Source organism: Protopterus annectens, chromosome 1.part1 (genome assembly GCF_019279795.1).
Source record: "Protopterus annectens isolate FY-2018-M chromosome 1.part1, PAN1.0, whole genome shotgun sequence".
In the NCBI taxonomy this organism is placed as follows: domain Eukaryota; kingdom Metazoa; phylum Chordata; order Ceratodontiformes; family Protopteridae; genus Protopterus; species Protopterus annectens.
The window spans coordinates 1,616,051,567-1,616,066,611 of NC_056726.1; positions in this window are offsets into that span (position 1 = coordinate 1,616,051,567).

The window sequence follows — 15,045 nt, forward strand, 5'->3', positions numbered from 1 at the left end:
GAAAGGGAATGGGGTGAGGTACACTCATATAGACCTAACCCTCTCAAGTAGCATTTATCAAGGGTCACTTGAAAAACTAGCTTGAGTTCTCCGGGGGGGGGGGGGGTGAAGACTGGTAGAGAAGGAGTGAAGGCTGCCAGCCTAGTCAAATAGAATTTGATACATAATTCTGGCATTTGTAAATATAAATATAAAATACAGGCTTGTTTCTTAAATGAAAGAAAACACTGTAAAATGTGAACTTCAAGATTGTAGCAACGTGGGGCGGAGCCTAGATGGCAAACAGATAAGCAGCATTTTTTAGAGCTCCACAAAACAGTACTAGAAAACAGGGAACAAAATATTTTCATTAACCATAAATAGAAAAAAATATTAAGGAACTTAAGAACTACAACTCTGCCAAATTTCAAGAAATATTTTTGAGTTTTTCCTGTCAAAATATTCTGGAGAACAACACAGCTGTTAAGAATTCTCACTCAGAAACCACTCCGAAGAAGGAGATACAACTGTTGTCTTCCACATTACATGAACTGCCATTGAAAATGGAGAGATTCACTAATAATTTGGAAAGTCTCAAGGAAAAATACCAAAAGCAAACAGATGTACCAAAAGAAATACTGCAGCAACAACAAAGTAAATTACTTGATATGGAGACATCACTAAATGGCATAGATGGAAGACTCAAAGAAGAGGAAAATCAGAGAGAATTCTTCACCAAAATAACTGGCTACTTAATAAAGTTGATGATTTTGAGAATAGGGAGAGAACTAATATAAGAATATTTAGCCTCCCAGAAAAAAACTGAGGGAGAAGACATCATCACCTTTTTGAATTCCTGGCTTCTTGAAGTGCTTGATTTAAAAGAGCTCACAGAGCCATAGGAAAATCTATACCCTCTTCACCTAATGCACCACCATGATCAATTGTAGTAAAGTTCTTGTCCTTCTTGGATAAAGAGCTCATTTTAAAAACAGCCTGGAGAAAAAGTCCCATAACATATAAACAGAGTCAGATCAGACTTAACAATGATTATTCTGCAAAAAGTGTTAGAAACAAGGAAAAAAAACTTCTCAAACAAAATAAAATAAAAGCGCAGATGGTATACCCTGCAAGAATCAGAATTTTTTATTCAAATGACTTGAGAACATTTAACAACTTTGAAGAAGCTTCTACCTTCATCAAGAATAATAATAGCATCACAATTCCTGAAGAAATGGACTGGACTGTTTTCACAAACTTGAAAAGATCTCCAGAAAATAAATACTTGGTCTGATGTAAGGAAAAAGAAACAAAGAACTGATTCTAAAACTACACAGTCTTCCAAATCTCTCAAATAATCAACAAAGATATAGACTTCTGGACTTTACCTCAAAATGTATGTATTTTATCTATTATATTGCCTATTATACTCTGAGACATTTATACTTTTTCTTAAACTTATACTTTATGCAACATACTCACCACAAGTTTAGTGGTTGTGTCCGATAATGTTAAATGGTTTTATAACTTCTAAAAATATAGTTACATCTCATTAAAAGGCAGTGAGGAAAACCAGATTCATATGTTATCTTTCACTTTAGTATAATTAGTTATATGTGAAGGAAGAACAGAGACAGCATATACACAAATGTTTTTTCTCATCTCCCTTTTTATTAATAGTATATTTAGTTCACCTCATTGTTGCATAATAGGAATTCAAACTTTTCAATCATAGTTTCTGTGGCTTACTGACTTCACTTCAAATTCCTATTTTAAAAGTAACATAGATATCCATATTTTTAAATGTGGAAAAAACATTTAGAGTCACTATAAACTGAGTTCTGTTACTGGATTCTGACAGTGCTGTTATTTGAAACATTCTCCTGCACTAGTTAGAGCTTCCCTTGTCTGCTATGAAAGATTTAAGGTGGAAATAGTCAGTTAACGAATCCCCTGCTTGTCGATTGTTAAGGTAGCGCTTGTAGTGTGATATCAGTTGCACAAGCAGTATATTTTAAGCTCATTTAACATAGTCTTTGGATTATTAAAACCTACAAACCCTGACTTATTTTAAATAAATAAAAAGAATAAGTGTGAAATCAGTGACAGAGTAGCTGTTTTTCATGTAGGTAACACAAAAAAGAAGAATTTACAGTAACATTGAATAACATTCAATTGAAAAAGTAATAGAAGCATTACAGACTACATTGTTACACTTGAAGTAAACACAGTTCTTTCTTACTTCTGAATTATTCCTACCTAGGCTATAAGATACACTATGCTATGGTGATCCAGTAAAATGACATGTCTGATAGTTTTGCAAGCATCTTTTACAGCGTTGCAAGTATAAATAGGAAAATATGTGTGTGAGATGCACACATCAGCTGCAGCTGTAACATAATTCTGTGCACATAATAAGTAAAATTAAGACAGGTTTTAGACATATTATACTGAATACTTCATTAACCTGGTAACAGAAATCATCTAATTTCAGAAGCCACAAAGGGACTTATTACCTTGTACTTATAACTCCTGCTTATTTGAATATAATGTGCACATTGCTTTATTAGATAACATAGTAAACCCTGTACTGTGCAGTGTTGTTATTTCCTCTGTTCACACTGCCTAGACATGTTAAATTGAACTGATTAAGTAGTAACCAAATAAATAGTGAATACAGTAGATAGTAAATTACTGATTACTCTCCTCACCCTTTAGTGCTTTCTAATCTTTGGTAAGTGGGGTTCAACTTTCAGTAAAGTGGCAAAGATGCTGGCAATTAGCCAGAATTCTTACACCAACATGCAAGTAGTTGTTTAACCGAACTACTAAATTGTGTGGGCATGTGTACTTATTTTCTATGATGAACAGTTGATATATTTCCAGCAAAACTTTAAGCCATGGTTCTATAACTCATAAAACTGGCATCTCAGACAGTCTTGCGAGTGCCTGTTGATGTATTGTGGGAGTTGATTTGATGACGGGGAAGTACTGTGAAACCAATAGTAAAATTGCATATAAATTAGCATAATAAAGTAGTTTAGATGTAATTCATTCTACCAAGAATTGTTTGAATTACACATTTACAGACATAGGTTCCTAAGAAACGCCAATCCTAAATGATATTCTGTATGCTACATATCAGGTTAAGGCAGGGATTTATAACATAAACTACCTTTAATCCTTCAGACATTAATTGTATAGCTGACTATTATGCAGCTGATATTTTTACTGAATATTGACAACTGTTTAAATAATAAGGTTATCAGTTTCTTAGTGAGATGGTTGGTAAAAGTAGTTCACCTTGGAATTTCATCTTTATTTCTTTAAAGTAAAGGGCCCATGAGAAAACATCTTCATGGTCTGCTTTTGCTACTGCTTCAAGCAGTAAAATAAGACAGATTTGTAAACTGTAATTCTTCATGAGAAATTCAAGTAGAACTCTAAGTAAATACATATGAGATAGAGGGATTTCTTAAGGCACTGTTCAGCTTAATAGGTTTTGTATTTTTTAGAGTGCCATTACTTTTAACAATTTAATAACAAAGAAGGGAGTCTGCCTACTCTTTTATCTTGCTGCATGACACAGTCTTTGATAAACACTCTATTATAAAGGTTCTAAGGAACTGTGGCTGCACAGAACAGCTTCAGTAATGCTCTGTGTTAACTAGCATTTTGTTCAATACTCTGTGATGATATTCACATAATATGAATTGATATTATAGCTATGCATTAGTATTAAGAAGTTTATAAATTGCTCATCCACATGGCCACTTATCAGGGCAAATTGCTTCTGTTTCATCATCATTGAGTGAACACTATGCTCTAATGTTGTCTTTCTTTATTTTTTCTTTTAATTTGTCACAACTACATTCATGGGTGGACATAAAATAAACTGAATCTGGTTATGCTTTCATTTGTCTCTAATTGAAAGCATGTGAGTGATACGTAGAGATGTATGACATGTATTGTTCTCTCAAACATATTTACATTATCATCTCTAGTGAACACAACTCTAAGGGTTCATTCTATGGAGTACATAGTTTTTGTAGTATGATTCAAGTGTTCTGAATAGACTTGTCCGTATTTATCTTCACTTATTGACACATTTCTAAATCTACTTCACTCAGTTATAATATATTTTTAGTATGTAGGAGAGTGTTTATCTGACATAATCATTAGTATATTGGTCATATCAGAATATTGGAGACTATTAATATGTATATATATATATATATATATATATATATATATATATATATATATATATATATATATATATATATATATATATATATATATATATATATATATATATATACTACTTTCAGGCTAAAGAGAACTATTGTTAAGCAACATTTACTGTGTTATAAATGAGATTTTACTTTATGAATGTTTAAGTAGTGCATGATAAAATGATTATATTCTGAAAAAGAAGTCTAATGTAATCTAAAATTAAATTGTATTACCAAATCAATACTCATTTCCATACATTATGTTAATTCATTATTAATAGTTATATAGACAAAATAATAACTAATATTGTTAAATCTCCAAGATAAGAGAAAAGGTGTACTGGAGCTCGAAAGGGGTTATTTGAGGAAAGTTATGGTATGCAATTGGTTAGATTTCTTCTCATCTAGCAGATTGGAAGTGTATTTCACTTCATGTACATTAGAGGGTTTATAAAAATATTTATATACTTGTTATACAAGTAATTTTGGCATTTTTCTTTTTTTATTGGCCTGAACTAAACTCTATTTTAAGTTATATGACCAAAGTTAAAATATTGACTACAATGAGAATTATTAACACAGTAGTTACACATTTTATATTTGGTATGGTATTACAAAATATAATACAAAACAAATATGATGTAAATTTAAATGCTGAGAATGGACTTGACTATTTTATTCTTAAACACTAATGGTTTAAACAATCCAAGGAAAAGATCTAATTTATTAAGCTATATGAAATTAAATAAAGTACAAGTAGTATTTCTTCAAGAGACTCACTTCAAAACAAATGATACCTTTAGCTGGAATCCTAATGAATATATGATCTTATCTCATTCTTCATATAAGAAAAAGACTAGGAGAACTTTAATTTTATGGGAAAAAATGCCACTATTCCTCAGATCATTTACAAATATGAAGATAAAGAAGGACTCCTAGCCATAGTAATACTAAAATATAACAATAGACTCTGGACATTAGTAAATATATATTGGTTTCCAGGTATTGGGGTTGGGACAATAAGAAAACACATGGATCTAATAACTAGAGTATATAAAGGAAATTTGATTGTGGGAGGTGACTTTAATTGTATATTGGATAAATCAGAGACCACACGCAAAATATATTTACGTGTAAGTTCTGTAGGGAAGCTATTTAAGAAATGGGAAGAAAGTTTAAATCTAATTGATACATTTTGTTATAAGGAGAACAATTCATTATTATTTTCACACTAAGACCACAGATTTGGGACACATACAAGAATTGATAAAATCTTCATATCTCAAGAGCTAAATTCAAAAATAATAAAATTTTCCATAATCCCTTGTCCCTTTTCAGATCATAATTCATTAATTCTCAAAATACATACAGATTATAAGAAATTAATTTTTATGTCAAGAATTCCAGCTTACATTACAAAATTAAAACAATTTAAACATTGGTTATATTCAGAATTACAATTCTTTTTAGGTATAAACACACTACTGAAATAAATATAATTAATCATTGGGATACCTTGAAAGCTTATCTAAATGGAAACATTCTTTCATGGTATAAAAACAAGCTAAAAGAGTGGGAATCAGAATTATGTAACATTCAAAAACAAATTACAGATCTGACTATTAATTCATCTACTTACACACAAAATAATCATAAAAAAGCATTGGAAGACTTAAAAGATATAATGAAATCCTGACTCACAAAACTAATACAGCTGTAGAAAGGTTAGAACTTAGTTCCTATGCAGTATCACCCAAACATATGCATAACTTAGCAATAAGATTAAAAAAAATTCAATTAAAAATAATATTACAAGTATTATACATGATGGAAGGAAAAAAAAAACAAAAAGGTTTCGTATATAAATGATATACTAGATGCATTTAAACATTATTTATCTGACCATTATAATGATACTTCACATATAACTAATTCATCAAACTTAGACCTGAAATTAGTAAAGGTAAAGGCAATACCAGAAAAGTTAAAGTTAGACATTCAAAAACAAATATCTCTAAAAGAAATTACTCAAAAAATCAAGGAAAGCAAAAGTAATAAAACACCGGGAATTGATGGAATAATTCATGAATTGTATAAGATATTTCCATCTTCAGTAATATCATTGTTTCACAAAACTTTGAATGAAATTCTAGCACAAAACACAACTCCAATTTCATGGAGATACTCCTTAATTATACCCATTATAAAAGAAACCAAAGACCTTCACTGTGTAAATTTAGGTTTAAACTATTACCGGCTCCACAAAGTCTGCTCTTCACTTTTTCCCTTAGAACTGCTCTAAATCTCAAAGTAAGCACTCTATCTTCATTTTAAAGCCTTGCACTCGCTCTTATAGTAATCTTATAAGTAAACACTAATAAACCTAAGCACTACTCCCTCTTATACTCTTTTTAAGTACTGACTCCCTATCGGTTCTTTCTGATCAGTCAAAAAGTATTTCATTATACTATTCTGACATGTCCAAATGTCAGTTTCAGGTATACTCTCCAGTCCAGCTGGTGAACCTGGGGATTTTGAGGCAATGTTACAACTGCCTTATGTACACAGACCACCCTGTCCTCCTCCCAACAAGCTCAAATATATGTGAAAGATGCAACTATATAGCCAAACTGGAGGCTGGGCTCTCTCATCCCAGTACTGGCACAGTCAGTCAGGAGGAGAAGGAAACCACACACACCACAAATCCAGTCTCACATAGACCTATCGCAACAGCAAATCAAACACATAAACACACAAAAACATACTCGGAGGCTCTAAATAAAATCTGCCTAAGCAGCAGAGACCTCCAAGGCAGACATCCAAGCAACCGCTACCTCACAAAAATATGCACGTATCACATAGTTCACAAAGTCAGTGTGCCACACAGTCACATCCCTTAAGGCTAAACAACACACCTAATACACTTGTAATAGGTGACTCTATTGTCAGAAACACTGATGGCCCACTCACCAGAATGAACAAGGAGAAGGTCACTGTAAGCTGCCTGTCGGGTGCCAGGATCCGCCACATAACACAAGCACTCAGGTCACTCCATAGCAAGTACAAATATGACTCTGTCATTGTCCATGCTGGTGTGAATGACCCGAGATGTATCTCCCTGGACTACATGAAAAAAGACATAGAGGAGCTCTCTGATCATGTAGTCGAGGCCATTATGACTCTGACCTTAAGTAGCATCTTACCCTCACCAAGAATGATGCCACAGTATAGAGATAAAATGATCAATTTTAACAATTGGCTAAAGTATTGGTGTCATTTAAAGGGGATCCAGTGTCTGTCAGCCTGGGATGACATGCTCGACAAGCCACTTTGCTTCGCTAGGGACAGCTTGCACTTGTCACCCCTGGGCTTTCGCATACTGGCTAAGGCTCTTGCCACCCCCATAGTGCCTTTTTTAGGCAAGGTTCAAAAGACAAACCCACCTCCATAGACAACACAAGGAAAAAGAAACTAAGGGTAATGCTGCTCAACACCAGAAGTCTAAACTTCAAGATGCATGCACTCGAGGCTCTCCTCAGTATGGAGAATATCAGTATCTGTGCAGTAACAGAAACCTGGTTCAAGGCTCCAGAGAGCACCCCAACACTACCAGGTTATACCTCATACCATTCTTTTCGGCCTCAAAACTCAGACCAAACCATAAAAGGAGGGGGAGAATCCATATTCATCAAAGATACCCACACCTCCAGGTTAGTGGCATTGCACGAAGCATCGGAGACCATCCATGTGCAACTAACAGTGGGAAAAACTGCCTTTCAATTTGTAGCATGCTACAGACCACCCTGCCAAACTCAAGAACCCCACTCGGCTTTCCTGAGAACACCGGAGAATATGAAGGTCTCTCCAAACACCATTATATTGGGTGACTTCAACTACCCAAACATTGACTGGGAAAACTACTCAAGCCACAACACCCTCGCCCAACGGTTCCTAGAAATTATAAACTCAAATGCTATGGAACAGCTGGTCACCACTCCCACAAGAGGGGAAAACATACTGGACCTGGTCATTACCAATATGGGGAATCTATGTTCCACACCAGAGGTATACCCCTCACTGGTAAGATCAGACCATAAATTAATCTCAATGGACATCCATATCCCATCCCCACCCCCAGCCAAGGAAACCACAGTAAAGAACTCCTCAAAAGCAAACTTCACACTTCTCAAAACCGAGGTGGAATCCTTCAAAGTGACTGGGCCAGTGGAAAATATGGCCCAAACCGCAGAGTCCTTTACAAACACATTCTATGGACAGCTACATGAATGCATGGATTGTGCTATCCCAAACAAAACCAAGACTCACTCCTCCAAAGGCAAGAGACCTGTCTGGTGGACCCCAGCCATAAATAAGCTATACAACAGAAGGAGGAAGCTACTACATGATAGAACAAAATCCCAAAAAGGGAAGGCATCTCTGATCAGCACTAGCAAGAAACTACGATCCATCATAAAGTCATCTAAGGCCAGCTTTAAAAGAAAAATTGCACAAGACGCTAAAGATAATCACAAGGCCTTCTTTAGTTATGTCATGAACCTGGGTGGCAACTCCCAGATATGCTCTGAGTTAGTGCAAAATGACAAGAAATACACTGAACCCACAGACATTGCCAACATCCTGGCAGACAGGTTCAGTGCAAACCCCCCCCCCACTGAAAAAGAGCAAATGTCTATCCCAACAGAGTGTAGCCTCCCTGACATCACAGATGCACAGGTGAGAGCTGCCCTCTCCAAAGCAAAAAACACAGCATCAATGGGACTGGACGGTGTCCCGGGCTGCATCTTACATGAGCTCCAAGAAGAACTGAACTCTCACATAAAGTCACTGTTCAATCTCAGCCTTACTACAGAATAAGTATCCAAGGAATGGCGTACAGCAACAGTGGTCCTGCTCCACAAAGGTGGTGTTACAACGGACCCCAGAAACTATCGCCCTATAAGCCTGACTAGCCTGGTCTGCAAAGCTATGGAGCATATCATCATGGAACTCATAAACAATGACATTGGGAACCTCCAGACACTGGATCCTACCCAATTTGGCTTTTTTAAGGGCAAATCTTGCCTCTTGAACCTAGCAGCTTCTTTGTAACAGTTACCAAGGCCATAGATGAAGGGTAGTCCATACAGCCTACCTGGACCTCGCAAAAGCCTTCGACACAATACTCCACTCGGGCATCATAAATAAGCTCACCAGCTTAAATATCAACCCCCTATGTCACAAGATGGGTTGCAAACTGGCTTAGGGATAGAACCCACATGGTCAGAATTGCAGGTGCTATGTCAGACTCTAAACCAGTTACAAGTGGCGTCCCACAAGGCTCAGTCCTGGAACCTCTCTTGTTCGGTATATATTTCTCTGAGGTACAGGTTAACACGGGAGGACTATGGCTGACTAAGTTTGCAGATGACTGCAAATTGGGTGTCATAATTGAATCTCTGGCTGACACAAGCATCCTCCAATAGGGTCTCACAGAGATGGATAACTGGTGCCAGAGCCATGGCCTAAAGCTAAATGCCAAAAAGTGCATAGTCATCCCATTTGGGAAAAACAAAGTGCCCACAAATTACCACATAGGTGGTAATCCATTAAGTACAGAAGAAGTAATTAGGGATTTGGGGACCCAAGTTGATAGTAATCTCTCCTTTGACAATCACATGGCTAAAGTTGTTAGAAAGACCTTCTATATAGCCCACCTTATCATGAAAGGGTTCACATCTAGATCAAGAGAGGTCATTGTGCCTCTCTACTCATCACTCATCAGGCCCATAATTGAATACAATTCCCCATTTGAGATGTACCTTACCAGACACCTGCAGCAACTGGAAAGACCCCAAAAGTACCTCACCAAGAGGATCGAGGGTCTCAAACAGATGCCCTATGCAGTTCCGCTAAAAAAACTCCAGCTCTACTCAGTTGCTTGCCGCCTACTCTGAGGCAATCTGTGCCTGACTTATAAAGCCATGTCCAGAACTAATGGACATGCTCCACATCAGGAAATCCAAATCCCTTAGAGCTACATGCTCCACAGACTCAAACCTTAGCATAGAAATAGATAGGACATACTGGAGGGACAGATTCATATCCCAGAGGCTCCCCTCACTCTGGAACAAAATCCCAATCCATGTTAGGCAGAGCCCCTCACTGACTCTCCTCAAGAGAAATCTGGATGAGTGGATGGGAGACCATAAGTTTACCCATGGGATCTCTTCTGTGTCCCTGCTAGACAGAGGTACAGCAAACTAACCTTAAAAGGGCTATCTTCTGCGACCTACTAACAATAGGCTCAGTCAACTAATGTAAAAGGGTGGCAAAAGCCAAACACACTCTGGCTAGGCTTATAAATACCCCAGGGTAGATAGCCTAGTATCAACCTCTGAACCTATGAACCTGTAGGCCAATATCTTTACTTAACAATGATTATAAAATATTCATGTCAATATTAGTTAGTAGAATTAAAAAATCATTGACACATAATAAATGAGGATCAAACAGGATTCATTTATAAAAGACACACACATGACAATATACCAAGAATTCAAACACTCATAGATTTTCTAAACGAAAACAACCAAGAAGCTCTAATAGTAGCCTTGGATGTAGAAAAAAACCTTTGATTCGTTGAGCTGGTATTTTCTTTTTAAGACTTTAGAATTGTTTAAATTTCCTACTAATTTTATTATGCTAATAAAGAATATTTATAAAAACTATTTGGCTAATGTAAAACTTGGGTCATTTCACTTGAAGGCTATTGAAATAACCAAAGGTACAAAGCAGGGATGTCAGATATCTCCCATCCTGTTTGCCTTAGGAATTTAATTATTTGCCTAATTGGTATGCCACAACTGTAATATATCAGGCATAGATGTATATGGTCAACTCAATTAAAAAATTATGTTATTTGCTGATGATGTTTTACTCACGTTATCTGTCTCAGAGAAATCAGTACAAAAACTAGATGAAATAGTGGAAAAGTTTTATCATATTTCTGGTCTTAGATTTAACAAGGGAAAAATCTAGTAATATACATTTGAATAAAAAGAGTGAATTTACCTTAACTACAAATTGTGTGATAGGAAACAAGTTCCCATAGTAAAATATTTAGGAATATGTGATAATTTGAAATCTACGTTAGCCACAAATTATAGCAACATAATTAATAAAATAAAAATGTTAATAGTAAGCTGGAATAAAATGTTCTTGAGAGTTGAAGACAGATTACAAATAATAAAAATAACAATACTTCCAAAAATTAATTACATTGCACAAGCTATTCCTATAGTACCTAACAAGAAAATCTTGGAAAAAAAATAAAATTCTATTAAACTTTCTTTGGTATCCAAAAAGAAATAGAATAGCCTATACACATCATATTAGATCTGGAGAATGGGTGGAATTAAACTTCCAGATCTAGAATCATACATAAAAGCTTCCATATTAAGCACTATCATTAATTGGATAGATCCTAATTATTCTTCAGCATGGAAAACCTTGCATACTATTATTTTTCTAAATGAAAATAAAATAATTAAAAATTGTATATTAAGTGAACAAAATAATAGGATGTGACACATATTGACTGTTGATATTTAATATAATATAATAAAACCAACAAACTTATAATTTATTCAGAAGATTTATATATACTAACATGGATATTAAGATTTGGCTAGACTTGATAATACCCTTTAGCTCTACAAAGAATTTCTTCAATAAAATTCATAATGCTATTTTGACTAGATGGGAGGGGAAACATTTCACTTGTTGGCAACATTGTATAGAGAATCAAGTAGCATTAGACATTCAACAAATTCAGAATAAATATAACATTCCATCAGCAGATTGGCTGATACTACAAAGCATATTATCATATGTTAAGGATCTTAATAGTAAACATATTAATTCTCCTTATAAAACTAGTCCAAATTTGATAAGTCTGATATCTGAAGTTATTTACGACAATTATAATTGGACAAATCTAATTTCAAAATTATACAAAATATTGATAATGTATAAAACTAATCCTAATGCAAGATATTGGAGTTTCATAGCAAAAGAATGCCACACTAATCTATCAATCATAGTAAAAGAAATATTTTATGTTCTGTTAACTTAACATTTAATTTACAAGTATGGAAAATATTTACATGGAGATATATTCACAGGGCATTTATTACACCTGATAAACTAGCCATTCACTTGATAAATCCGTTTGTTGGAGATGTTCTTTAAGCTGTAAAGCTGATTGGTCTCATATATTTTTTGATTGTATTAATATAAAAAAATTCTGGGAAGAAATTACTATTTTTCTCCAAGCTATATTCACAGATACCTTTATTTTAACCAAATCTTTAGTCCTCTTAAATGATAATTATACAATTGGAATGAATAAAAATGATCTATACCTACTTTGGTCCATATTAGCTGTGGAAAAGAAATTATAACTAGAAAGTGGAAGTCTTCACAAGAACCTACTCTGGAAGAATTCTTGAGATTGATAGAAGAAACAGCAACATTAGAATTCAAGGTGAAGGAATCGAGAATTTCACCTAAAACATGGACAAACAATCCTTGGGAAAATATTGTAACTCTTATTGAGACATTAAAAATGAACCCTGAATAATTAATGTGTAACTGTATACTTTATTAATTGAATATTATACATTTTTGCTACTAATTTAATATAATTTTTTTCTCTCCTTTGTTCAGGTCAATTGTACATAATGTATATAATGGTTTATAATACTTGTTTATTGATGATTGTATTGTTAAACATTATATTATTTGGAAAATAAAAAAAAAATATTTGAAAAAAAAGATTGTAGCAACATTGCCATCTGCTGTAAGGAAAACTAAACCAAGCATTTCAAATGTTCTTTGAAATTAAAATTATGTTTTGTATATCCTTTGAAGTTAGAATTTGGAGTCAATGAGTCTGGAGTAAATATCCTCCCTATCGTTTTAAGGCTAAAGTTAATGACCAGAATTTACATGTGGAGTGTACTTTATTGCTCTAAGTGCAAAAAAATGTAAATGCAGTTAATATGTACCCTGGGAACTCCAGGAAGGATGAAAAAGATGATGTAATGTGTATACTGGGAAAACCTAAGTGTCAAAATGATGTAATCTGGTAGGGCCCAGCAGAAATGTGTTAGTGATTTTAAAAACTATTGCTCAGAGAGAGAATGTAAGCATTTTGGTCTTTGACTATCTAACTCAGCACTGCCTTGCTCTATGTAAGTAAGTTATCTCAGAAATATGTTTTCTTGTAGAAATAGCTAGGACTATAAAGTTTAGACTAAGTGTTTTTTCTGTTATATCAGAACTTTCCTGCTGTATTGTTTTCAGTTTCTGTGTGATCTCTGAACTCTTGAGCAGCATTGGATTGTAGTAGTATTGTTTTGAGTCTTTATTATTTATTATTAAATATTTTAAACCCTTTTCAACTGTGGCTGGTTTGTGTAGAGATAAGTTAGCCCTAGAGTACATTGCATATTTATAGTGTTTATTGTCTAACCCTCTCCTATAGCTTTAGCCCTGGGCTATACTACCAATTGGATAATAATATTCCACAGTAATAATTGGACACCCTTTCAGGGGCCTTTGGGTAGCTGATAATTATTAGCTGGTGGTGGCAGTGATTACTATCGTATAGTCTGGATAAATAGGCACAGCTATAGAATCTGTGTCAGCCTTTCTTAGGAGTGTCTGTGAAGTTGTATAAATACTTATCTCAAGGTGTGCGTGTGTGTGTGTGTGTGTGTGTGTGTGTGTGTGTGTGTGTGTGTGTGTGTGTGTGTGTGTGTCAGCTACCTGGGCAGGGACATGAAGCACTGGTGGGACAGAGAGGGTACTGGAGGTTAGTTTGCCATCTAGGCCAAGATTTGGACCCTATAGTTGTGCCAGTGGGGAGTTTTATTGTGGACCTGGGGAGCAAGGGAGCAACCAGTCCCAGACTGACTGTGATCTCTGTGTGCACTTAAGGGAAATTGTACTTTACTGTGTATATTTGTTATCCTTTCCTCATATATGAGATACCCTTCCTGGTGCTAGTGATGAGAATTGCGGCTCCTTGATTGTTGGGCCAGGGCACGGCTGTTACACCAGTCACTTAAGAAACTGTCCTGGCTAGAATTACCAAACCTACTAATTTTCAACCAGCTTACTATAGCCCAGCAAATCCTCTATCACCCCCAAAAAAAAAAAAACACCAGCCCTACAGGGACTACTTCACCACTATGCAAGTAATTGTCCAGTAAGATGTACCAGTAAGTGACTAGCTGACATTACTAAAAGCAAATACAACTTTGGGGACTCCCTCTATGCTACTGCTGTCACAAAAACATGGAATGACCTTCCTCTAAATATGCGGTCAGTAGAAAACACACATGACTTTAAGGGTCTTCTTAATTTACATCTACCAACTCATGGACTTGCTTCCATACTAGCCCTGGGTAAAACCAGTAACCCCTTTCAGAAACACCTCCTCTCTCTCATCTAAACTATCTCTTTCAGTACTTTTAGACCATAAAAGCAAAAAAAAAATGCATATTAGTATTACTAGTAGTGCATACTTTTACAGTTTACTGTATGTGCCTACTGATGTAACCATCATATATATTCACCTCTGAACCCAGAATCTTGACTATATTTACCAAAAGTATAAACCAGTCAACAGTCTTGCCACTATTTACTTGTATAAATCCATCAAACTACAAATGCTGTTCAAAAGACAACTCATATTGTCTGTATTACTCTATGCATTATTATTGTGTACTAGTGCATATGTTACCACCACTTACTGTCTATTTTA